The sequence below is a fragment of the Sciurus carolinensis genome, assembly GCF_902686445.1.
Source record: "Sciurus carolinensis chromosome 14 unlocalized genomic scaffold, mSciCar1.2 SUPER_6_x, whole genome shotgun sequence".
Classification (NCBI taxonomy): Eukaryota; Metazoa; Chordata; class Mammalia; order Rodentia; family Sciuridae; genus Sciurus; species Sciurus carolinensis.
Window position 1 is genome coordinate 1,084,008 of NW_025920104.1, and position 26,310 is coordinate 1,110,317.

Sequence of the window (26,310 nt, forward strand, 5' to 3'; positions counted from 1 at the left end):
TATTTAAGATTTAGCCCAGTGGGTTGGGGATATAGCTCAGTTGGTAGAGTGCTTGCCTCAAAAGCACAAGACCCTGGGTTCAAATCCCCAACACCACAAAAAAAAAAAAAAAAAAAAAAGATTTAGTCCATGAATTTTAAATCTTGTATAATTCCAAGTTACAATGAATAACCTCCCTGTAAAACATAATGGGTTGACCAAATGAATTCAAATTTTCTACTAGTATTCCTTAATTGCATCTTGCATTTTGAATATAGCTTATTAAAATATGGCTTCCAAGATATAGGTCTTTTCAGACTCACTACCTGCTGTTTCTTCTCATGCCCAGTACATTCTACAATGTAATACACAGAATCAATCAACTATACTTTTTCCTTCTTCACCTGAATGTTCATGAATTGTGGAAATTCCACCCACTACTTTTCAACTGAGAAGCCACTACCAGCAGGTGCCTGTCCTAGGTTTTATGCTCCTGATAACCTTCTCAAAACCTATTTGGACAGAAATGTCAACACAAATTAAATATGAACACAGCTGTCAGAGTAACAATAACAAGATAGTACAGGCAGGTGATACCAAAGAATAAGAAGGACTGACCATCACAAGTTTGAGGTCAGCTAGGCAACTTAGTGAGATCCTGTTTCAAAATTAAAAATAGGCTGGAGATGTAGTCCAGGCATAGGGTGCTCATCTAGCAAGGGTGAAGCCCTGGGTCCTATCTCCAGAACTATCAAAAACAAAAAAGAAGAAGAAGAAGAAGAAGAAGAAAAAGAACTGGTTAATTTTGCCTATGTGAATTTGAATAAATGAAGAATAAGTGTTATAGATGCCTTAAATTTTTCTTTCTCTTCATGTCCTCCCAGCTCTTAGACTATTTGAAAAATAAGTTTTAAAAAGAATGAATTTTGTACACTTTAAATATAATTTGTCTAATTTAATACCACATTAACATACAATCAGGAACTGGTGACTTCAGTGAGCAAACGGATTATCTGTACACTTTCTTTATTAAAATGACTTAGGCAGCTGAAGAGGGAAAAGCACATGTAGGCATCAGAAGTGGCTAACATCCTTTATCAGGCAAGGTATTTTAAAGTGAATTCTCACAAACTGAGAAACAAGAATGAAAACAGCCATATAAATGTCTTTGATAAAGTATTGTCAGATGAAGTAATAAGGACATACATTATGCATACTTATCATATATGCAAATATACTATGGCTTAAAGTTATTAGAGATTATATTTGAGCTAATTTCCAATAGGATATAAACTGTACAAATACATTTTATTTATTTATTTATTGTTTAATTTATTTTTTGCAGTGCTGGGGATTGAACCCAGGGCCTTGTGCTTGTGAGGCAAGCACTCTACCAATTGAGCTATCTCTCCGGATCAATGTTTATTTTTAACATTAAACAAGTCAGGAATTTCTAAAGTATTCATTTAAGATGAAATGATTTTAGAAAAGTATAATGACAATTTATTTTCAATTGCAATGCAATCTCTTAGATTCCAATAGTTACTGAATTTAAGCAGCTAAAAACAACCTTTGGATTAAACTTTTTTGCTCTTCAGCATTTTGTAATGAATACTTGTCATGGATGAAGCAGCAGGTTACAGCAAAGTGTATATATTTGCACTTGTTAGGTGTCTTCCAAGGGTGATATTCACTTAGAGTTCAGGTTACTATTTCTAAAGACTTTTTGTAAAATAACATTAAATAAACTTAGTCACATTTTCTGAAAGTGTTAGGGAGTTTCTGATAATATAATTACAAAATACTTGGAAACCACAGAAGTCTGCTATCCACTTGATATTTTGGTTGAGCAGTTTCAGAAGGAAAAAATCAAAGAACACCTACTAACAGTCAAGACCCAGGACAGCAGCTGTGATGCACAATTCAGGGCAGTCTTCCTGTGGGAAAGGACTGCTTCTGTAGTCTTCTCAGTCACATCCACAAACACACAAGGCACCTGTCACCAGGAAACATCTGCAGCAATACAACAGTATGCTGTGACTCAGAGGGTTAAGAAAGGTTCACAGAGAAAGAAATACTGCAGTATGTCCCTGAATAATGAGCACAATTTCCTCAGTCATTACAGACATTGACATTATTTGAAATGGAGTATTTTTGCAAAAGTAAGCCCATTTTCTACTCAGACTCTTATCTGTGAATTACATATTTTATATAAAAATAAAACCCTTGACATTTTGTGGCTTGAACTAATGGATCTCAGTCTTTAACGTGTTATGAGAATTGTGCAGGTTTGCTACGTTGGCCCTGAGAATTTGTACTAGTTAGTTCCTTTGAAATTTTATGTCACTGGTCCCAGATCACATTTCTTAGAACCTTGGTTTAAAGCCTTAGTTATCTTTTTCACTTTTCTCTAGAGAATAATCTACTCTTATCCCATTAGCTCCTGATCTTTAGTTTTGACTGCAGGGTTTCTCAATATGTAATCGCTCAAATGAAAACAGTGAAACAGTACCAAACAGATATTTATAATTTAAAATTAAATTACAATAGGCAAAGGATTAGAAGATTCCCTGTTGCCTTTGTCAACTACAAGATTTTTTTTGTGTGTGGCAATGGGGAGTGAATCCAAGGATAATCTACCTCCGAGATATACGCTCATTTTTTTTTTTTTTTTTTTAAGATAGGGTCTCACTAAATTTTCCAGGATGGCCTTGAACTTGTGATCCTTCTGTCTCTCTCAAGTAGCTGGAATTACAGGCATGTACTACTGTGCCTGGCCCAATATCACTTTTAATTTTGCCAATTTATAAATTATAGAGACATATGGTTATTGCTTGTTTATTTTGGTAATAGGAATAAAACCCAGGGGCACTTTATTACTGAGCTATAGCCAGGTCATTTTTATGTTTTAGCTAAGTTGTTGAGGCTGGTCTCAAAATTGTAATCCTCCTGCCTGGGTCTCCTGATTCACTGGGCTAAAAGGCAGGTGATGCCTGGTGAATTATCATTTTTTTTTGAATCTGGGGTCTTACACTTAGTCCTTCATTTTCAATCTCATTGTACTGTAGAAAACATTACTGGTATGGTCTGAAAGTGTTTTTCTCCTAAAACACACACATTGAAACCTAATCACCACTGTGATGGTATAAGGTGTATTCACTGGGTGGTCTTTAGGGGAGAGCTGTCTTGCCCCTTTCCACCATGTGAGTACAGTAAGAAACTGTTGTCTGTGAACCAGAGCAAGTCCTAACAAATACTGAATTCCTTGATCTTGGGCTTCCTATTTTGCATAGCCATTAGAAATAAATTTATTTATAAGGTCCCCAGATTTTGGTATCTTGTTGTAGCAACCTTCAGAATCTAATACAATTATCATCTCAACAAACTAAATTTGTTTTTTAAAATTAATAAGGAAAACATAATAAAAAATTAATGAGGAAATGCTAATATATTGTTTTTGTTTTCAAATAGAGAAAAATTAAGTACATTAAAGATAATTCTTGAAGATGTAGTATTTGTTTCACCATTTTGTTATCATTTTTGTTTTTTGGGCTGTGGCGTATGTAGAGGTGATGTACCCAACTGAAACAGTACAAAGAAATAAAACTACAGAATAAACCAGTTCCACATTTAGTAGGATATTAACTTGGGGTTTTTGCCAGACATTGTGGACAAAATGAGAGACATGAAACAAACTGGGCTTGACTCTACAAACCAGGATTGAAACCTACTACATAGCACAGGTGGTAGGAAATTACTAAATATTTTTTAAAAAAATAAAATAACAAGCTGGTGGTGCAGCTCAGTTGGTAGAGTGATTACCTTGCAAGCACAAGGCCCTGGGTTCAATCCACAGCACCACAAAAAATAAATAAATAAATAAACAAACAAATAAATATGTCAGGAAAGTACTAGGTGTTTTATGGCAATACTGGCAACACATGGAGACCTCTAATCTTTGAGGCTGAAGAAAACATGGCAGTGCTAATGTCATACCTGCAGGAGTCATGAACCCAAAGGATGTCAGTAATTTATATGCTGAACATGGTAAGTTTATTGAACATTGGCTGAATGCCTTATGCATTTAATTAAGAGTATTTCTGATATATCAAGGCTTCTGCTTACACAGTACTGTCAACAGAGTGCCAAACAAGTATACCACACTTGGATTATTTTCTGCTTAATAATAAAATTGAAGTCACTCAATATGAAGAATTAGAGTAAGAGTTACCTCTATGGGTTGGACCAGACTTGCTCTAACAATGGATGAAGAACTCTAGGAATATATTATCCATGGGTCATATACATTAAAGTCTAACTAGAGCTCTAATTTTAGAAGATGAAATAAGTCAATGAGTAGAGATCTGCATAGTTCAGAGCCCTGGGTATGCACTCACACCTTACACTCAAAATGATGTTGAGTCAAACGGTTGGCCACTTTACCAGCAATTTGGTTCTTAAGTTATTTTATGATTTGAAGCTTTGACCTTGCTAGTATGTCCTTTCTAAACACTGTGCACATGACCATTTTTCACGGAAACAGTAATCTGGGCATCGAGGGTGTTCTAATTCTAATGTACCTTAGGAAACCTGTAAGGGTAGTCTTCAATCAGGATCAGTAGTAGCAGTGATTTCCTAGCTGCCTGATTAACATGCCATTCTTTCTCTCTTCTTCAACAGTTTTTCCTTCAGGTAATGTGTTGCAGGATGCTTAAGCACACTAAGAATGCACAGCATTTTCAGTTTGTTGAGTGCAATGCAATCATTGGCTGTTCAAGCCCATAGGTCCAAAGCTACATCCCCCAGTCAGACCAAGGTCTCAGAAAGCTGAAGGTCCATATTCAGGAAACCAAGGTGAGAGGCTCAGGCTCAGGAACCACTTACCATTGACGTGGGGGGCAGGACTTCTGGAAGGTATGTGGACACTTTTTTTGAAGTGCTTAATTCAAATCTATAATTTGTAGTTCCTAAAATGTTGATCCACTGCACACTGTCTTTCACATGTGATCAGTGAAAATGAAAGGCCAAGAGAATCATTGCCCTCCCAAAAAAGGGAACTACATCTTTTCTAACATTTCTTGAAAATATACATTTGACAATTTACACACCTCAACATAGGCAGCAATGAAATACATACATGAGCTGATTCTGTTCTACTAGATAATCTCCACAAAGTACCTCTTATAGGCTTTCTTATTCTGGACTTCTGCAATGCTTTGCCCATTGTTTTCTCACTTCTGCCCTGACACTTGGTACAGTACCACTTGTACTTTAGCTTGCAAGTGAGTCCCAAGTAGAAGTGGAACCATCCGATGGGGGCACTTGCTATTTCTGCAAGGTATCATTTCTCCACAGGCCACCTGATTGCACAGACAATATGTGAGCTCATTTTAATCACTGGAAAGGTTTCCAGGGTTTGCTTTCTTCTGTGCTTTGGTCATGAAGCCTGTTCTTTGATGTCTTTGAATTCTTTTCCTTGGGTGTTTCTGAGGTGATGTCATCATGGTCATGATTATTATTAGATGTATTCATCACTTGATTCACATTGTTGTGTGTCCACAGGGAACACTTGTAATTTGACTTTTCTGCCTGTGCAACTATCTTGTTCTTTGCCTTCTCTTGGCCAGCTTTGCAGCTGTTGCCAGTGGTGCCCTTGATCTCTTGAGGTGCCTCCAAGAGTTTCACGTGATTGTCCACTTGTCTGGTCTGGCTCTCTGCAAGCTCCACCAGCTGACTCAGGATCTGAATCTTCTCGTTGCCCAGCTCCTGGCTCCAAATCATTGCTCTCTGGATGCAGGGGAACGCTCGGGATTTTGGGGCACCATCTGTCTCTCATTTAAACTTCTCATAGTTCTTCTCATATAGTTCTTCTCCAGTTGTTTCAGGACTTCTTGGCATTTTGCTTCAACCTCCTGCATCACTGAGACATTTCTCTTCAGGTTTAAAGGCAGACAGTAGATGGAGTTCAGGTAATCCTCTTCATAGTTCACCAGGTGAGTCTGCTTCCTGTTGGCAGGACTCAGCATGGTTCAGACTGAAGCCCCCTCCACTCTGTATGGCTTTCTGCTTCCTGCACCCCTCCGCCTAAAATCAAATCTGCAAAATGCAGAGCTCTTGCTCTCCCATGACCTCTGGCTCTCCCAGGAACCCCACCCACCAGGCCAGCAGTTGCAACTGCCCAGGCCACAGTACCCAGCATGTACTAGTGGGCCATGGAGGAGGGGGCTCCCAAATGAACCCCCACTGGCCAGACACTGTGCAGAGTGGAGGAGGCTCCCGGATGGACTTCGCTGGCCCGGGTGTGCTGGGTGGAGGGGGCTCTCAGATGAACCCTCACTGTGCCAGCCTGGCACAGTGCGGGGGTGATGAGCAGGCAGCTCCTAATAGTGCACACCTCAGAGTGGGTCAAGGGTCAAGAGTCGAGGGCCATTTGCCTCCGCACTGGGATAGGGGGGGCCCAGCCTGGTGGGCAGAGCTGCACTTGTCCCCTCAGTGGACACTTTAAAACAACCCCATCATTTTAAAGCCCTGAGCACTTCAGACATTTTAGCGAGCACCATCCAAAAAAGCCTCTCGAAACTCACCCTGCAAGGAATCGTCCCCAACCCAGGAAGGCAAACTGAATACATGCGGCACCCAGAGGCCCTGTCCCTGGGGATGGCAGGAAAATGGAGGTGTCTGCATCCCCAGGACCTCCACAGTGACTCTCACCAGACGGTGACATGTCCGCGTGCTTGCCAGTGGACAGGAGGGCCAGAAGCAGTACTTCGCTCTTGTGGGATCTCCTCCCTGCAGGCGCCTCCAACCCAAAGCAGATCTTGCATCCTTTGGGACTCAAACAAGGCTAGTCCACAGTGGGTGGAGTCATACAGGGGCGTGCCCAGGTCGCCAGTGATTTTTGCACATGCCATGCTCTCAGGTGGTGTCCAGGCTAAACAGGCAAATGCACAGCGCAGGTCTGGACCCACCCACTCCACTTGCATCAGTGTTCTGGAGGCCTCGGCAGTGCCTCCTCCAGTGTTGGTGTCTGACTGCTTCAGAGTTGGCGGAGACATGCTGCCTGCACCATGTGCCGCTGTGTTCACTGGACCGCAGCCATTTCCCTTGGGTCAGGCAGACACCTGTCCTTGTGGAATACCGCCCTTGGAAAAGGCAGATTCCCTCCAGTAAGGCTGCTGCCCTGGGTAATGTAGCTCAGGTAAGGCCACCTTGATAAGGCCGCTGCCCTAGGGGAAGGCTGCCTCCCTCAGGTCAGGTCGCCCTCAGTGGGGGACTCTGGTTGGTGTGTCTTGTAGCTGCAGGAGCTTGATCTGAGACTGACCCTAGGGGTCTGGGTCTGGAGGTGGAGGATCCAGGACAGGGAGGCCTTGGGGGCTGGGTACAGACGGATGGCCAGAGACTCCTCATGCTCAACCCATCCTGTGGTAGCGACCATCATCGGTGAGGCACCCTCTCTTGGTAAGGTCACCGCCCTCGGGTCAGGGCAAGGCAATGCGGGGCGGCGGGTGGGGTGGGGTATTACCGGAGGCAGCCCAGTGTGGGTCAACTGTGTGCACTTTAGTGTGGCATAACACTTACTTAACAAGTGAGAAACCCTGACTTGGATCTCAGCAATACATGTGCATGCTTGTGTGCGCGCACACACACACACACACACACACACACTTATGCATACCACAATAAAACTTCTGAATTTGGATGACTTTATTCTAAGAAAAATTTTCAAATCCTTTTTAGAAGATAGAAGCAGAATGGTGATATATTTAATTTCAGCTAATATGTGGCATGATATACAAAACCACTCTACATGAAATTTCCTCAGGACTCTAAATCATTACATTATTTAAGAGACAATACAGCAGTTGCTTTTTGTAATTCTGATATATTTATAAAAACAATCTCTGAAAATCATTTTCTTTTCTAATTTTCAAACATAGAAAATGTATCCATTTGTCTTCCTAAAGTTGTACATTCATGAGAATGTTCTTCTCTTACTCCTTGCCATCGAGGGGATGGGCCTATTGTCACAGGAAGTGCCATAACTAGGTTTTATCATAATATCAGTGCCCTATGGTTTTCAGATCAAAGTCATGTATACCTCTCATATTTGCTGAATTTATTAACAATGTACAATTTTTATTATATTTAAAAGAATAACTACCCTGTGACCTTTAAGACTAAGGTAATATCCACAGTCTAGCATCTAAAGCTAATTTATAGCATCTCTGTGGCCCTTACAATCAATGAACTATCAATGCAATTGCATGTAATATATTTAATATAATAACTGTTCCATAGCCTTTAATATTGAAGTAATCTCCATACTATAGCATCTTATACATATATATTTGCTGACCTGTGGCCTTTCATATACAGAGGATATCTCTTATGTGGCATCAAAACTAATATAGTTGTTGTCTGTGGCATTTCACACTAATATAATATTCATACTGTAACAGCTAAAGCTAATGTAATATTTGTCCAGTGGTCTTTAGTACTAATATAATCTCCACAGTAGAGCTTTACTTGATAAAATAGCTGCCCCATGGCCTTTCAGAGTAATATTGTATCTATAATATATAATCTAAAACTAATATAATAGCATATTAAACTATCCTAATAGTTGGTCTGTGGACTTTAATAATAATGTACTGTCCATACTAGAGCATCTAAGTTCAATATAATGCCTTACTTTTGGTTTAGTGCTAATATAATATCCAAAGTGTAGCATCTAAATCTAATAAAATAACTTCCATGTGGCCTATGATAAGCATATGCTATCTACACCTTAGCATCTAAAACTAGTATAATAACTTCCCTGAGGCCTTTAACTTTAATATAATATCAATACTGTGTTCCCTGAAACTAATATAATAGTTGTCCTGTGGTCTTTAATGGTAATATAATATCCATACTATAGCATCAAGGACTGCATAATAGCTGCTATGTGGGCTTTCATACTAATACAGTATCTCAGAATCACTCGAGGTATTGGTTAACTATGTCATCTCATCAGTCTATACCACAGAGTAGCATTGTCCAACAAGCAGAATGCAAGTCCCATGCACCATTTTAAATGTCCTGGTAGATATTTTAAAAATAGTGAAAAGTAAAATTATTCTATTTTAATCCAATGCATGTAATACAATTTGTAATCAAGTAGAAAACATATTGTGATATTTTATATTTTTCCATTTAGTCTTTGAAATCTGGTACTTTACACCTTCAGCTTATTTCAAGTGCTTACGAGCCACCTGTTAACTAGTGACTATCAAATTGGACAGGACTAGCCTTTAGGAAGGAAGATTAAGAGCCAGGAATTTTCAAATACCCAGCAAATTCCACACACTGGATTCTGAACATCGCTGCTGAACTTCCCTTTACACAATCTATTCTACAACTATCACTGACTAACACTTCAAGAAAATTCCTTTTAACATCTAAGAACCTAGAAATCCCTGGTACCTTCAGTTAAGTCAACTTCAAAGGATATTCAAAGTTTGCATAAAGCAGCCTTGCTCCTCTATCTTACCTAATCTCCAATTAGAAAATAACTTGGATTCTCCCATAAGTTTTCCTAGATGAACAGTCAAATGCTTATTTGTTCAGCAATATTTTTAAACATTTACAGAGCTATACCATTATTCCAAGAGTAAGAGCAAAGGTCATGTACCCATAGCTACATAGCAAATCTTATGTCATCCTGACCTCTCCTAAATACTCTCTCTAATCACAAGCACAAGACTCAAGCTTTATGCCCATGTCCTTGAGAGTATGATTCAGTCAAACTCAGCTAATAAAATACAGACAAGTCACTTTTAACAGTTGTTGGCCTTAAGGAACCATTGTAGCATGCAAAAGACAATCACAAGAAAGGTCACAGTGCTTCCTCCTGCATGGGCACAATGAACTGAAAGTTTCTCAACACACTTCCAGCTAGCTAAGTCTCCTGGACAACAAACTTTCAGAATCACCCCAAATTGGTGTTACACACAGGGAAAACATAAATAAACCATTATGCAATTATTAACAATGTAGGAAATCATTTGAAGCAACCGCAAAGGATGCCCAACTTCAGATCAAGTTTCTACACAGTCTGAGGGTCCAAAGAAAATTTCAAATATTTAGGGCAATGTTTAGGTTAAGATATATAGGAGCCAATTAATAATGTGGACAGTGACTGTCGCCACCCGCGGCAACAATTGCGTGGGTATTTATCAGAGGTGGACTGGAAATAAACTACTTCTATTTCTGTGCTGCTTCCTTGCTTGCTTGCTTATTCTCTAGCCCATACAGGAAGAAAAGTTTGCTTGATTTTAGAGGAAGAGAGGCTTTGAGAGAAAGATAGGCTTTGCTTATAGAGAAAATTTTAGAGAAAGAGAGGCTTCTACACTTATCAGAGATCTATTTCTTCTTAAGAGTTCTGCTTCTTCTCTCTGCTAACTGCTTCTGCTTACTGCTGCTTATTCTCTCTGCTAGCTGCTGCTCTTCTCTGCTAGCTGCTGCTTTGCCTTCTGCCTACTGCCTGCTTATATTCCCTCCAGGAGGCGGAGGGTGGGGCCACACCAGTTGAGATCAGGTGAGGAGCCAACCGCCCTATCATGGCAAAGGTTAAAACGAGCAGGCCCAAGCAGGAGCACTTGGGAACACCTGTGCACGCATTGTGTGTGTGGACTTAATTGAATACGGCCAATGATAAATCACCTGAGTGTACTTATGTTAATTAACCTCCTCACTGCTGATGTGATCAAAACCTCCGGCTGGCTGCCAGGCGCCATCCCGGTGTAGCCCACATGGCACAGCCCCCAACAAGTGACAGCAAATTCCCAGCCAGAGCAAAGCATACTGCAGTAACCCTGGGTGGAAAGCCCAGGCACATCCAGGTGGGGAAAGCAGTCATGGGCCAGCTAGTGGTGAGAACAAGGTCATAGAGAAAAACAATGCCATATACTTGCTCCCCTCTTGGTCATCTGGAGCACTCCCAAACCCAGGACAGCCTTCTGTGCACCTGCATTTCCCACCCACATGGCATGCTGTGTAAAGCAGTCACCAGGTCACCAAGGTAACTCACTAGTTGAACATCTGTGCACCTACATATACCTCAATAGAAAAGGCACAGTAAAATTACTAGAAAGTACATTCATATTTTAATTGTATGCTTACAGTACAATTATTACAGTCCTGTTATTATTCATCCCTGTTGATCAACATAGTGTCATGCTTCACATAGATGCACTCTGAAAAACAGTCATCAAGGCAGGTAGGAGACAGGGCCAAATTTGTGAGCTCTCTTTTTAAACAAAAATAGGTTACATACTCTTAAAAAGGCACAGACTACATTCCCTAAATCTTATTGATTTCTTATATCTCTTCATGCAGATATTTAATACAACTTCCTCTATAGATAGAAATTGCATCTATAGTCTGTCTTTTAATTTCTAGTATTTCCAAGTTCTAGTAATAACCATTTGCTTTTGCAGACGATTTACAATCATATTAACCTGAAGCCCAAGAAAGCATTTCCTCAAGCACGCAGTATAAAGCTCACTAAAAAGGTTACTTCTTTTTTGTTTTCTCCTCCTCCTTCATTTTTGGATCCAGGGTTCAAACCCTGGGGCGCTTAACCACTGAGATATCTCCAACCCTTTTAATATTTTATGTAGAGACAGGGATTCAATGAGTTGCTTAGGGCCTTGCTAAGTTGATGAGGCTGGATTTGAACCTGTGTTTCTCCTGCCTCAACCTCTGTCATGGTTTTTAAACCATCCTTTAAATATCAAAAGTCATGGGATCACATTTCCATAAAATACCTTTAAAGGATTACTTGATGCAGGGTGCAGTCTGGGGTCCTCCTGCCCCATACTTTCCCCATTCCTCTTCCCTGAAGTAGGTCCTGTATCTGTCCTGTGACACTCCAGATAACAGTCACATTCTAAGAACAACTGAACAGAAAGTAAGTAGTCTAAAGTTTTGTGGATGTGTGACATCAACACTGTAAAGAACACAAATGCATGTCTTTTGTGTAAGAAAATAAGTCATTAATTCATTTAAGATTCTATACCAACTTTGTTAATTGCCCCTAAATCTAATTTCTCAGGAATACAGTAGCCAATATTTAGTTGAGTACATTAAAATGAAACATGCATATTCCCACTTTAGAGTTTTATACAAGGTATCTTTATTCTATCTATCACTACCACAATAGATGCTACATAGAGCACATTATTGTTGATTTTACTTTTCTTGTATCTCTCCTCTGTGTACCACTTTCTTCTTGAAAATAAGCTTCAAAAGCAATAGAAAACTATGTTTTGTTTATTAACATATCTCAAGTTTCAAAAATAATGCCTGGTAAAAAGACAACATTTGTTAAATATTAAATGAATGAATTAATGGCTTAGAGGTGCATGGAGGGGAATGGATGGATTAATATATGGAGCTTTCTGGGAAAACATGGTACTCTCTTTTATCTGAAGGTGAGTAAATGATAGCACAGTAGGCTCTGCTTGTGCCTAGGTAGAGAAATTTCAATAGTATATGCTTTCTTGCGTTCTGAGTAAATATTTCCCTTGTTTCCAAACTGAGAGTGATTATTTATTGCAGTATTTCACAAATCAAATGAATTTATAATAAAAATTACTACAATTCTGGTGCAACTGCTTTCTATCAGAGTCATTTAGCCCATGGACTTGGCAATATAACAGGTAAGTGCCATTTGGGAAAAGATGATGAGTATGTTTGTTTCTTATCTTTCATAAACCTTTGTGTCACATATGCATATCTGTATGAGTATACTTGTAACAGATATGTGTAAGTTCTTTGTTTTATGCCTATCACTGAGCTACATCTCCAAGGTCATTGGGTCATTGCCCATATGGGCCACCAACTGCCTTGACCGGAACTGCCAAATTTGCACATTCTGGTGAGGGGAGAAGGGAGATTAGAAAAATAAAGAGTCACAGATTTTGAAGATAAAGTTGGGGTCAGGTGGAGTGCTTCTCTCTGGTGAAGATGCAAATCTAAAGAGTTACACCAGCATCTTTATATTTATGTGTCTCATTATCAGGTTAATGACTATGTAAGCAGTATTCTTTGTATTCAGAAAAGTTACTGGAACTATAACATCTGTGTACCTTTTCTGCAATTGCCATCCTCAGTTGCAAAGTGCGATGTTAGGAGCTTTGTTTAGCTCTCAACGAAGAGCATTGTTTAAAGAAGACTCAGGAGTAATGAAACTGGTGAAACATTGTTGTTGTCTAGCAAAGGAATTCCTCTATTCCCAGGAGCTATGTGCCTGAGATCAAGGTCACAGCTGACCAACTCTTGCACAGTGGTTGTCTAGCAAAGAAATTCCTCTGTTCCCAGGAGCTGTGTGTCTGAGATCAAGGTCAGAGCTGATAGGACTCTTGCACACAGCCTAGTCATGCAGGGCATTATCACAGCTAAATACCCTGTGCCCTTGCACAGGAACATGTCTAGGCACCAGGCATGCCACAGACATGGTCACTGCTCTCCCATCCTCTGTAACACTCTCCACATACCCAGACCTATTTATTTATTTACATATTTATTTTGGCAGCAGGATCTCACTAAGTTTCTGAGTCAATCTTGAGCTTGAGATCATCCTGCCTCAGTCTCCTGAATAGTTTCATTTACAGGTGTGTGCCAGTTCTCCTGGTTTGTAAACTCTTTCACATGTATCTAAGTAGAGTTTTCATTAGTTTTTCATGCTTCATTGAAGAATCAATCATATCTTTCAGCCATAAATTGTTAAAATATTGTCACTCATGCTCTGAAACTTTTTATTTCATCACAAATTGCATTCTATGAAATTCACCAGATATTTTCTTTCCCAATCTGATGTCTCTTAAAATATGCTACCTATGGAGATTTATGCAAAGTTCTATATATTTACTTTAGTATTGTTTCTGATATATAAACTGCATTAAGTCAGCGTTCCATCACTGTGACAGAATACCTAAGAAAAACAATATGAAAGGAGGAAACAATTGTTTTGGATTATGGTTTTTAAGATTTCAACTCTTGGTCACCTGTCCCCATTGATTTGAGCCCTATAGTTAGGTAGAGTATCATGGTGCAAGGGTGTGGTGGAATAAAACTTGTTGCCTTCCTTATGGTGCCTGAGAAGCAATGAGGGGAGAGGCTGAATCTGAGACCTCAATGCAGTATTGCATTGCCCCAGCAACCTGTCATTCTTCTACCAGGCCCCAACTGTAATTTTTCTACCACTTCCCCAAAGTGCCATCAGTTGGGGACCACATTGGTAACACAGTCTTTGAGGGATGGTCAAGATCCAATCAATAACATAAACTTTATCATCACCACCCTTATGGTTCCCATTGATGGTGGAACATTTCTCATGGTTGATACATCCAGCAAAGTCTATCACTGTTTTTATGATCTTGCTCCACAATGCAGGGAAGGCCCATAGAATGTAAGCAGGCATGGAAACTATTATCAGTAAGAAGACATGGCTAGTATTCTGGGCAGATGTATATGAGTACTTTTCTATCACATATATATCTATATCTATATATATATATATATATATATATATATACATATGAATATGTGTACATGTATCTGATTATATATACTTTGCATTTTTCATTGTACTTATATAATATACAACTTCACAGTGTGGGCCCATGAAAACCCAATACTATTATATTTAAATTCCTTATGAGAATTTAAGAAAAGATTTCCTATTCATAAAATAATTATTCCTTTTTCACAAAAACATATTCATATTTATTTTTAACTTTTTCCAAGAAGGTAGATTTATTTGATAACATATGAAATCTTGAAAATTCAGAATGAATTTGAACAAATGGAACATACTGCCTGTAACCTACAATATCTTATAAAATGTTTCAATGCTGTGGTCCCCAGCTATAGGCATTTTTTCTCAATAGAATACATTTGGCAAGTTTTGTACATGTATCTGATTGCATTAGTAAAGTAGTGTGTGTGTCTGTGTGTGTGTGTGTGTGCATGTGCATGCACACACATGACTATGCATGGACTACTGACATCTAAAGTGTAGACGTCAGGTATACAGCTAAACATCCTATATTGCACACATTTTCTCTGCACCCCAAATACACATAGTGCTTTGATTGAAATTCTGTATAATTGGTTGCCAAATAAAACTGGATTATTAATTATATTAAATATTTTAAGCAGTGCTTAATAACATATTTAAAATGTGATCAAACAGGCATCATTAGGGTAAACCTACCAGAGGTGGCAAACAACAGTCCCTCTGCCTCTGGGTACCTCTGGGTTTTGAGGAGATAAGGGTCTTCTAAGAAGACCTGAGGGTGGGGTAGGAGCTGTTAAAGTGGACTTCATGTGGCCCTGCCCAAAAGTGCCCAGACTGGGACTGAGAAGGCTGAATTCATGCCCTGGTACCATGTACCCTGGCTTGGGGATTGTTCAGCCTAATAAGGGAGGCACATGCCTAGAGAGGTCACCTTCTGCTGATCAGTCAGTCCAAAAGGGACATATATGCAACCTCTGAAATGCTAAAAAGGCCCTTATGTGCAAGCAACAGTCCCAACAAACTGAAGATGTATATGCCTTAACTCCAGAATCATGATGCTTATATTCATGATTCACAGTACTCTCTGGGCCCTCCTCCCTTACCTACTCTGTAGTATTCACTAAAGGTTTAAATGTGACAGCCTTGTTTCAGATAAGATATTTTATGTACTCTTGGACCATAATATTAATAAATGGTCAGCACCCATTCCCCACAAAGATAACTAATTAGAATAAAATCCCCTAACATATTGAGTCACCAAGATTGATTCTCAGCTGCTCAGTCCATATGCACTCATTCCATGCTTATAAAAACTGAACTGGAAGGTCTGGCCTGGACTTTCATTAGGAAAGCAGCATTATCTTACTAATGCAGAATAAGTGGATTGCAATAAATCACTGAGTCAATCTTAAAGCAGGAGACAGAACCATCTTTATTCACCAGCTGGCAGGATAAGGGCAGACAGTAAGTCTAAACTCCTCAACCCCCTCCAAGGGCTAAATACACCTTTAGAGTCTAAAACCACATTAATCATGAGTGGCTGTTGCTGTGATTCAAACTACAAACAAACATCATGAGATCAAATATGATAAGCTGATGGGGAAATGGGTCAAAATGACTCTAGTTGAGTACAAGTTAAAGAGTGGTTACTAACCTCTAGACAAACTTATAATAGAAAATAAACTCAAAATTCCATGGAAAATTATGATTATAGAGTATTAGAGAAAAGTTACATAAAGAAATGACTCTCCAATAGAGCCTCGTCACTTCCTATTTCTCAAGGTTCTTGTACTTATAAGATACAATCATTTCAATTAACTCTATAATAAAATATAAAGTAATATAATCAGAGTCAGATAATAGTTTTATCAAATATATATAAAAATTACTTTCCTTATATTTAAACTTTCATTTTTAATTATTGTGCATTTATACTAAGATAACAAAAGAACTAATTTCAGGGAAGATTATTGCATGACTTATTACTACTATTGTTATTAATTTAAAAGTGAAAGTATGCAACTTTAGTATAAAAGTTTTAAGATGAATAGAAAATGTCCCATAAATAAATGATACAGTGAATAAAACTAAGAAATGTGTCTCACATTCTTCTCTGAGTGTATAATGCTGTAGAAATTACTAAGTAGTCACAAAGAAGTGAATCATATTGGGGGCATAGCATTTTTGATGGGTAAACTATAATCAAGAGTTTGGTGTTAGGAGATTTTTGAAAGAACACATTTAGTAAAGTGTCCATGTGTATCAATTTCCCCAAAATAATCCAATTTATGCCCACTGTCTTATATTCCAATTTATAATGTATCCTAAATTTTTCATTTTTCAATGATTTTTTTATGGGCCCACTGAAATAAGCTGTGACATACCTGTAATTTTCATTCAGGCTCTGACATGAGCTCATAGTCATTTTTGAGTACAGGCAAAAAAACCAGTTATCAATTCAACATGTAGTTACGTCTGAAAGATACCTAGCAGTAACCAACCTTTTATAAGTATCAAAACTGACACTTGACTCTCAAAGAGAGTACCCAGAAAAAATAACCAATGCTGCTGCCTCTGCCTTTAACTTGCTCAAACACACCAATGGAATAAAAGCAGGTAGAGGAAGTGTTTTATGTGTTACTCTATTAAGCATGACTTTTTATCTAAATCAAATAACTTAAAAAAATCTGAGTTCTGATTCAAAATTGTTTTAAGTATTCAAGGTAAAGTGATGAATATAATTTTGTTGGCTCCATTAACAGGAGAAATTCAAAATTTAATGATTTCAGCTTTCTATCAGTGTCAAATAGAAAATTCAATTCCAATAATGGCTTGATTGCTCCATTTAATTCATGAAATCAAAGTAAAACTTTGGATGTTCATTCTGTAGAACATGAAACACCTGATATTGCTGTAATTGCTATTTCAATACAGTTAAAAAGTTCAATAATAAAGATAAAATTAGAGTTAGTTCTTATTATTCAGAATAGTTAAGTATTATAATGTTACCCCACTTAATTAGTGCATTACCTAACCACACCTTCTAGGAGATACAAGGTTAGGCTGACAGTCTCTGGTCACAATTTCATCCACTGATCAAATGTACTCTTCTTGTTTTATGTATGTTTCTGTTTTAAGATATCTTATTTAATAAATATTGTTGATTCACTATTAACTCAGGGTTAACAGAACTATAACAGATCTGAATGAAGCTTTTCTTTTTATTTTTCTTTTTATTTTTTTGTGGTGCTAGGAATCAAACCTGTGGCCTTATGCTTGCTAGGAAAGCACTTTACCAACTGAGTTATCTTCCCAGCCCTGAATAAAGTTTTTCTAATGCACATTTTTTCTGAATGTACATCACAAGTGTTCCTGCCTTTAGGAAAATTACATAGTTCTTCAATTCTATATTTGATACTTAAAACATTAAACAGAAAAATTCCTAACAAGAAACACCAAAAACAAAACAAAACAGGCCACATAAAGGACACTTACCATATCAGAGCTAACAGAAAGTAGAACATAAGTGTCCAGCTAAAAATGTGTGCTTAGTAATCCCAATTTTATAACTGTTTTGTAATTTGTATTCATTCATTTCAGTGAATGACCACAAAAGCTCCATGAATAAGGATTTTGAAATTATAATTAAACTTAAAAGAATAGAAAAATTCACAAAAATAAAATCTGTAAATAAGAGCTAACTCTATTTTTAAAGTGATAATACAACTACAGATTTTGGTGGAGCATAGAGAGTATCACAATAAAAATATCAATTATGGAACAGAAACAAATTTTACTTGAGTAGTGGTTCACATATAATTCACAACTGTGAGCATATAAACTCAAATATATCACTATTAATAAAAATGGAGGGAATTTAATAATTCCATCCACAAAAGCTGTGATAGTCTACTAAATTCTATGAAAATTTATACACACAAAGTGAATTAAAATATTTTGGTGACAAAGACGATGTCAACTTAAAAAATACTTCATCATAATAGTGCATGTTCTCTTTTTGTTACCTATCTTAGAAAACTGAATTTTTTAATATTCACTTGGTATAATCAATAGCACTGATGATTTTCCATCAGTTCAGAGTCAATTGGAAATAGCTACATTAAAAATACGTATCTCACCAAAAACTTCTTAAGTTGAAATCCTAATACCTAAATGTGATGGTCTGTGTAGATGTGGCATATGGGAGATGATTAAGGTTAGATTATGTCATGTACTTGGATCCCTAATGATGATATTATTGTCTTTATAAAATGATGAGACAACATCATTCTCTGTCTCTCCTATCCTCCCTTTCTCTCAGTGAAAATATACAGGAAAGACTATGTAAGGACATAAGATATAAGCAATTCTGTAATCAGGAAGCAGGCCCTTTTCAGACAATGAATCTTCCAGCACCTTGATCTTCAGACTTCTTATTCTCAAGAACTATGAGAAAATAAGAGCCTGCTTTTTAGTATTTGAATATATGATATTTTATAATAGCATTCCAAATCTTCATTCAATATGTAGTATTTAAAGAGGATATTTTTTACTTAAACAAGTTTATAATATATGACAGAATAAAATACACCTAAGAATACCTAAAAAACTAGCAGTGTATAAATTTGGTAAATTTTTCCAAAGCTATAAAATAGATAAAACTTATGTGACAAGCTTTCCCTTCTAAAAATTTTGTTTTCTAAATAGAGTAAAAGAGATAATAACTGTAAAATAATTGGGCTGGAATATTTACATATTAAACTTTTAAAATATCAAAATTTTAGAATAATTTGACAGAATTTGCTTTGAAATCAACAGGCACCTGAGTATTTATAATTTGAGAGTCTATTCTAAAATTTTAAAGTCATAATTCACAGAGATAGCAGCTGTTGAAAAAACAAAACAAATTTTAAAAAATTTTTCAATGGGGGCTGGAGTTGTGGCTCAGTGGTAGAGCATTTGCCTGGCATGTGTTAGGCCCTGGGTTCGAAACTCAACACCACATAAGTAAATAAAATAAATAAAAGATTCATTGGCAACTAAAAATTGTTTTAAAATTTTTTTCAATGTTTTCAAATTTAGCAAACATAAAATGCAACTTTGAAAAATACACAATTTTATGAGACAAAAATAATTCAATCAAATTCTTAAAATATATTTTTTCAGAAATACATAAATACCCCATTTAATGGCTAAGATACTAAATATATGTGACCATTTACTGAGAATTCCATTTATGTACTTTTTAATGTTGAGAAACTCAACAGAACAGTTTTTGTTTTGCTTTAATGAACACAGATAAATGTTAACATTTTCAGAATAATTTTCTTAGCAAGATAATTTTGTAGGTTCACCAAGAATAAACAACAGTTGGTCAATGAATAAAATCACATAACTATAATACTCTATGTATATAATTATAAAATTTAATTATAACTCCTTATTCTCAAAAAAAATCTCAATTTGGACAATAAATTTAGTGTTCAACCTAGGTGTGATGGTTAATTTCATATGTCAACTTGGCTAAGGTTATGGTGCCCAGGTCCATAGTCTAACACTAATTTAGATGTTGCATGAGAGTCTCTGTGGATGTGGTTAACTTACACTCAACTGATTTTAAATAAAGATTACCCTCCATAAATGGTGTAACTTATTAAATCAAGATGAGGCCTTATTAGAAAAGACTGAAGTTTCCTGAAAAACTCTGCCTCAAGACTATTAACACAAGAATCTTGCCTGAGTTTGCAGTCGGCTGGCCTGTCCTACAAATTTCAGACTTGCCAGCTCCCACAATCATGTGAGTCAGTTACTTCAAATAACCTACCCCCTTGTTGTTACATCAATCTATCCATCCATCCATTCACCTTACTAGGTATTCTGAAGAACCGCACCTAACTAGGAAGACTAAAAGTAATCAAGGAGCTCCACAAAAAGGAAGACATTCCTGGTAGGAGTAGAAAGTGACAGAAAGGGTTTCATTTTAGGAAGCATGCAAGCAAATGTTTAACATTACTATTAAAGGAAAACTGAATCCCAGTTTCTATGGCCACATCTTTCTATACAAGATGATACTGCATAAAACAACAATGCTGACCTTTAGATTTAGGAGAACAGGGATGTGTATTACTCCTCTTTGTATCCCATTTCCAGTAGGGAGTCAGACAGAAAAATGTGCTCTAGAATGCTGCTCAATGAAGTAAATGGTCAGAAAATATCTTCAGCAACAAACACCAGTAAGATGGTAAGAGTATATTAAAAAAATATGCATTTTAATATTTTCAATAGTATTAGTATTGTCACTCATTTCTATTAGTATACTATATTATACTGTTACCTGCATAATATGGCATAGAAATAAATGGGTAATAATTGGATTTTCTAATTCGATAATCACTTATGCCTTGAAAACCAGAAATTTTGGTATAGAGGGGAAATGGAAGGTTTAAACAGTATATTCTCAAGTCAAAATTTCAGTATCAATAAGAACCTGTGAAGTATTTTTCCTTATCTTAAATATGTGCACTGTTATGGTTTAGATATTAGGTGCTCCCAAAAGTTCATTTGTGAGAAAATGCTAGAAAGTTTAGAGTTTAAATGATGGGGTTATGAGAGGTTGAACCTAATCAGCACATTAATCCCCTGGTAGGGGTTAACTTGGTGGTAACTAAAGGCAGGTAGGGTGTGGCTGGAGGAGATGGGTCTCTGGGGGCATGCAAGCCTTTGGGGTTTATATTTTGTCCTTGTTGAACAGAGCTCTCTGCATTTTAGTTCAATGTCCTGAGTCACTTTCTTCCATCACAGTCTTCTGCCATGATGCCTGGTCTTGCTTCACATTCTGAGGAATGAGTTGGCCATCTATGGACTGAGATCTCTAAAACTGTGAGCAACAAATAAGCTTTTCCTCCTCTAAAATTGTTCCTGACAGGTCCTTTGGTCACAGCAGCAAAAAAGTTGACTAAACAAATACATATTTCTAACATCTGTCAGAAAAAAACAGATACCAAGCTGATGTCACACCTTAGACAGGGCTTCTAACAGAAATGACTGATTTTAGGACTGAGGAGTCAACTTCAAGAGTCTTGCACTGACCAAAGATGTAATAATGTTAACTTCAATAATGATAATACTTGAAATGTATTAGACCCATCTAATATGTTTAATGATAAGATTAACCTTCAATACATAGAAATCTCTTACTACACATACCCCATGGGTGACAGAAAGGAATCCTGTCAGAGGGATGGGCTGGCTTCCAAATAAAAACTATAAATTTATTTATGAGAAATAAAGGCAGAACACAAAATTATCTTAAGAGCAGGGGCATGACTGATTGAGCCATCCAGAGGGTCTGACTCTAACAAAATAAGGAGGCTGCACTTGCTTTATTTATAGCAGTACAGATCAAAAGGGAATGGAAGGAGCTTCTTCTGGGAAAAACAGGATAGGACATGGAGGTAAGCAAGTCATTTAACTCTAGAGGGTCACTCCACATCCAATGCTTGTATTTGAACTTGAGTGGTGAGCTAATGCAGGATAACCACATGACTTGGGCATTCTTGAACTGTCACTAGTGAACTGTGAGTTCCTGAGGACAGATATTCGTTGTTAATGGAAGGGAGTTTCCTTTTTATTCAGTTCCCAGTCTATGGTTACAATTTCACTCAGGGAAGGCAGGCCACTGGCACTTCTCATTTTTCTGAGACCTTCATGACAAAATCAGAGGATTAAAGTTCTCTTCCTCCAGTCAACTTCCTCATATGAGGGGTGAAATCTCTACCTTAGGTTCAACAGTCTTTTACTAGGCTGCTATCACTCCTGGTCCAGCTTGTTGATACAGCAAATGATCCACAACCAGAGCAAAAATCCAACAATACTAGGGGATGACCTAGCTCCCAGGCTCCCAACCACCTTAGGTAAAGCAAGGGTATCAGTCTTAGAGAAGTGAACAACTATCCTTTTTCTTGTGCAGTAGTACAGGGTTCTGCCTAGAAGGAGAGGCAAAGTAGAGAAGCAAAACTCAAGGCAAACAGCTCCTCTGTTGTGATGGAACTAACTATCTGCAAGACAGCTCAGGAAATAAATATCTAAGTACAATGCTGTAAACAAGATCTTCATGGAAAGCAATTAAGAAGTTGTTCACAGTTCCATGATAAAAGCAGCACCCAACAAAATGGTAGAACAATGAGAAGTTTAACAGAGAGAACCAGGAAAGGAATAGCCAGGGCAAAACAAAACCTGGGAGTTGGAAAAATTGTTTGCAAGTGGTAGACTGCACTAACTCAAAAACAATCAAAGCAGTTCATGGGGCACATGAAAATACGTTCAAACCACACACAGATCTTCAATAAAAGGACACCTCACTGTCACTAGGAGATGAATAAAAACCTTTGATAAAATAGTGGCTGATCAAGAAGCTATTGTGCTGCAAGAATTATACCTAGGAATCTGGGTGTTAAAACAAAAGCATACACATCCCTGCAATCTAGAGGATTATGGGTTTGCCCAAGGTTGCTCTCTCTCAGGTATAACTAGAAATGAAAAATCCAAGCTACTAGTTTCCACATAAACATGGGGCAAAACAATTACTTCAATTCTGTTAACATTGATAAGAAACACACATATCCAACAGCAAAGAGAAAAATATATAATTGACACAGAAGGTATAAGCATAGTCTTTGACCAATATGTGGTTTATGCTATTCAAGGGGTAAACAAGGGATGGCAGAGCTAAAAGAAAAAAAAGAAAAGAAATCTGAACATGGACATCTCAGATAGTACACTGTGGGGAAACAAACTTCACAAAGTCAGTTCAACTAACTCATTAATAAGTGGCCAACCAACGAACATCAATACCCCTCCATTTCCAGAAGGGCATCTGTACGGTCACTAACTACACTCACTGTGTTATCTAATATGTCAATTTTTCAACATGAATTGAAAAATGTGCAAAGAAACAGTCAACTGTGACCCATAAACTAGGCAAAAAGGGAAGCAATAAAAACTGTTTTTAAAGGGGTACAGATGTTGGACTTAACAGATACAGATTTCAAGGTAGTTATTATAAATATGTTCAAAAACTAAAAGAAACTACATATAAGGAATGAAAGTATGATTACAATATCTCATCAGAGAATATCCATAGAGACATAGATGGTATAAAAATAGAAGTTCTAGAATTGAAAAATAAAATAAGTTTTGAAATGAAAAATTACCTAGAGGAAACCAATAACAGATTTAAAATGATAGAAGAACAAATCAAGCCAGGCACAGTGGTACACTCCTGTAACCCCAGTTACCTGAGAGTTTGAGGTTAAAGGATAACTAATATAAGGCCATCCTGGGCAACACAGTGAATATCCACCAAATAAAAAAAGAAAAAAGCAGAGAAGTATAAAATGAAGAAGAAAGAAACAGAGATCTTTTTTTTATTTTTTTAATTGTTAATGAATCTTTATTTTATTATTTATATGTGATACTGAGAATTAAATTCAGTGCCTCACCCATCCTAGGTGAGTGCTCTATCACTGAGCCACAACCCATAACAAGAGATCTTAAAGACAGATTAATAGAGATAAATAATTTGAAGAACTGAAAGAAAAACAATGAAGAAAACTGAATTGAACCTCAGGGAAAAAATGGGATACCATTAGGAGAAAAGAGAAGGGAGTGAAGAAATGATTATAGTGTTTTGGCTAAAATCTTCCAAAATTTGAAAAAAACTTATTAATTTATATATAGAAGAAGCTGAAAAAACTCCAAACAGAATAAGTATAGAAATGCATACCCAGAGACATTAAAGTAAAAATTTTGAAAATCAAAGAGAAAATCTGATAGGACTGAGAAAAAAATGACTTCTTGAAAATAAGGAAAATTCCAACAACAAAATTAGCAGCTGACTTGTAAGAAACAAAGGTCAGATGGTGACAGAATTAAATATTCAACATGCTGAAAGTAATAAACTATGACAGAAAAAGCAAGTGTGAATAAGTTATATGGGGGAAAGGAAATGATACCAGAGCTTACTCAAATCTGAAGGAATAAAGAATGAAACATAAAAAGATCAATACAACTACCTATGAATATGAACATGCTCCACTTTCTTCTCCCAGTTTCTTTACAAGGAATAATTCTATAAAGTAAAAATTATTTATATTTTTGATTGTATTTTGAAATGTATTGAAATGTATTGAAATGTATTGATCCACTCATAAGGCAAGAATCCTCATGATCCAATCATCCCAAAGGTCCTGACTCTGAACTCTGCTGTATTGGGGATAAGCCTTCAACTCATGAACTTTTGATTTTGAATTGAAAAATATGCAATTCAATAAAGACCCAAGTCATTTCTTCAAATAAAAATAAATTTGCACCTAACATCAGAGGGGCAAAAAATGTAAAAGGATAAATAATTAAAAGTATTAATTAGGGACTTCAACTTCCCCCAATCAATACTAGATAGAAAAATCAATAAGGAAAATAGCAATAACAAAGATGTTTTGAACAACACTGTAAGACCTTTAGACATTTATACAATACTTTGTGTCCAAATCCATTGGACATTCTTTTAAAGTGCACATTAAATATTCTCCAAAATAGACCATGTGGTAGACCATGAACACTAAATAAAGAACAATCCTAAAAAATATAAAAGAATGGAATGGAAAGGAATGGAATGATTTTCTCCTGGAAATCAATACCAGAAGGAATTTGGGGAAGTTCACAAATAAGTTCACAAATAAGGAGAAATAAAACAATATACACCTAAATAACCACATCTTTAAAGAAGAAATTCACCAAGTAAGTGGGAAAATATCCTTCAAAAAATGAAAAAATGCAACATACCAAAATTTATAGGGTACAGCTAAATAAAAGAGTACACAGAGGCAAAATAACATCCATAAAAATGTTTTAAATTAATAACCCAATCGTGCTATCTAAAGAAGAGAAAATTCTAGAAAAAGAACAAATTAACCCTAAGCAAGAAGAAGAAAGGCAATAATAAGGCATATAGTACAAAGAAGTGAAATACAGAACAGAAAGACAAAAGTGAAGAAAACTGATGAAAAAACATAAAGTGGCAAAGGATTAGGTCATGAGATGTTCACTGAAACTTATGGAGACGGGAGGCGGGGAAGGTGGAGGAGAGGAGCGTGCTGGAGCTCCGTGGAGCTCTGGCCACCGCTGCAGCTAAGAGGCCACGTTGTGTGGTGTGTGGGGCGGGGGAGGAGGAGGGATAAAGCCGAGAGAGGAGACGCGAGAGACACAACACGCAGGGCACAAGATGGCCAGAGAGGCAGCAGAACCCCGAGCTGTCAGACGTTTTGCTGCGGCCAAGGTGCCCACTGGCTGGCGGGGAGGTGTACTCAGTTGGCCCAAAGCCCTCAGGAGCTGGGTGGCCATGGCTGAGACGAGGCGGGCCTTGCACCGGTGCAGGAGCTCATGGCCAAGGCTCCCGGGACCGCCGGGCCCAGGAAGCCGAACCTCAGGCTGCTGTAACAGCTGTGGAGGCGCCTGGGGTCCCAGCCACTTGGACCCAGCGTGGGCGGGTGCAGAAGGTCAGTTTGGGGTCTCTAAGGTGGGAGAACAGAATGTGCCACTGACTGTGCTCATACCCAGTGACTTACGAGTTTAAAATTAATTTGCTGATGGTTCTGAGCATATACAGTTCTTTTATCCCAGGTGTGTCATTTTGAAGACTGATGTTGCACTTTCATCTTTGAGGATTAAGGAAATCTTTAGTCAATCTAAAGTATGACTCCCCCGAC

At 37.4% G+C, this 26,310-nt stretch overlaps 1 pseudogene; it reads right to left on the reverse strand.

Moving 5' to 3' along the window:
• Positions 1 to 438: 438 nt before the first annotated feature.
• On the reverse strand, positions 439 to 6,005 carry LOC124973141 (inhibitor of growth protein 1-like; annotated as a pseudogene).
• Positions 6,006 to 26,310: the final 20,305 nt, after the last annotated feature.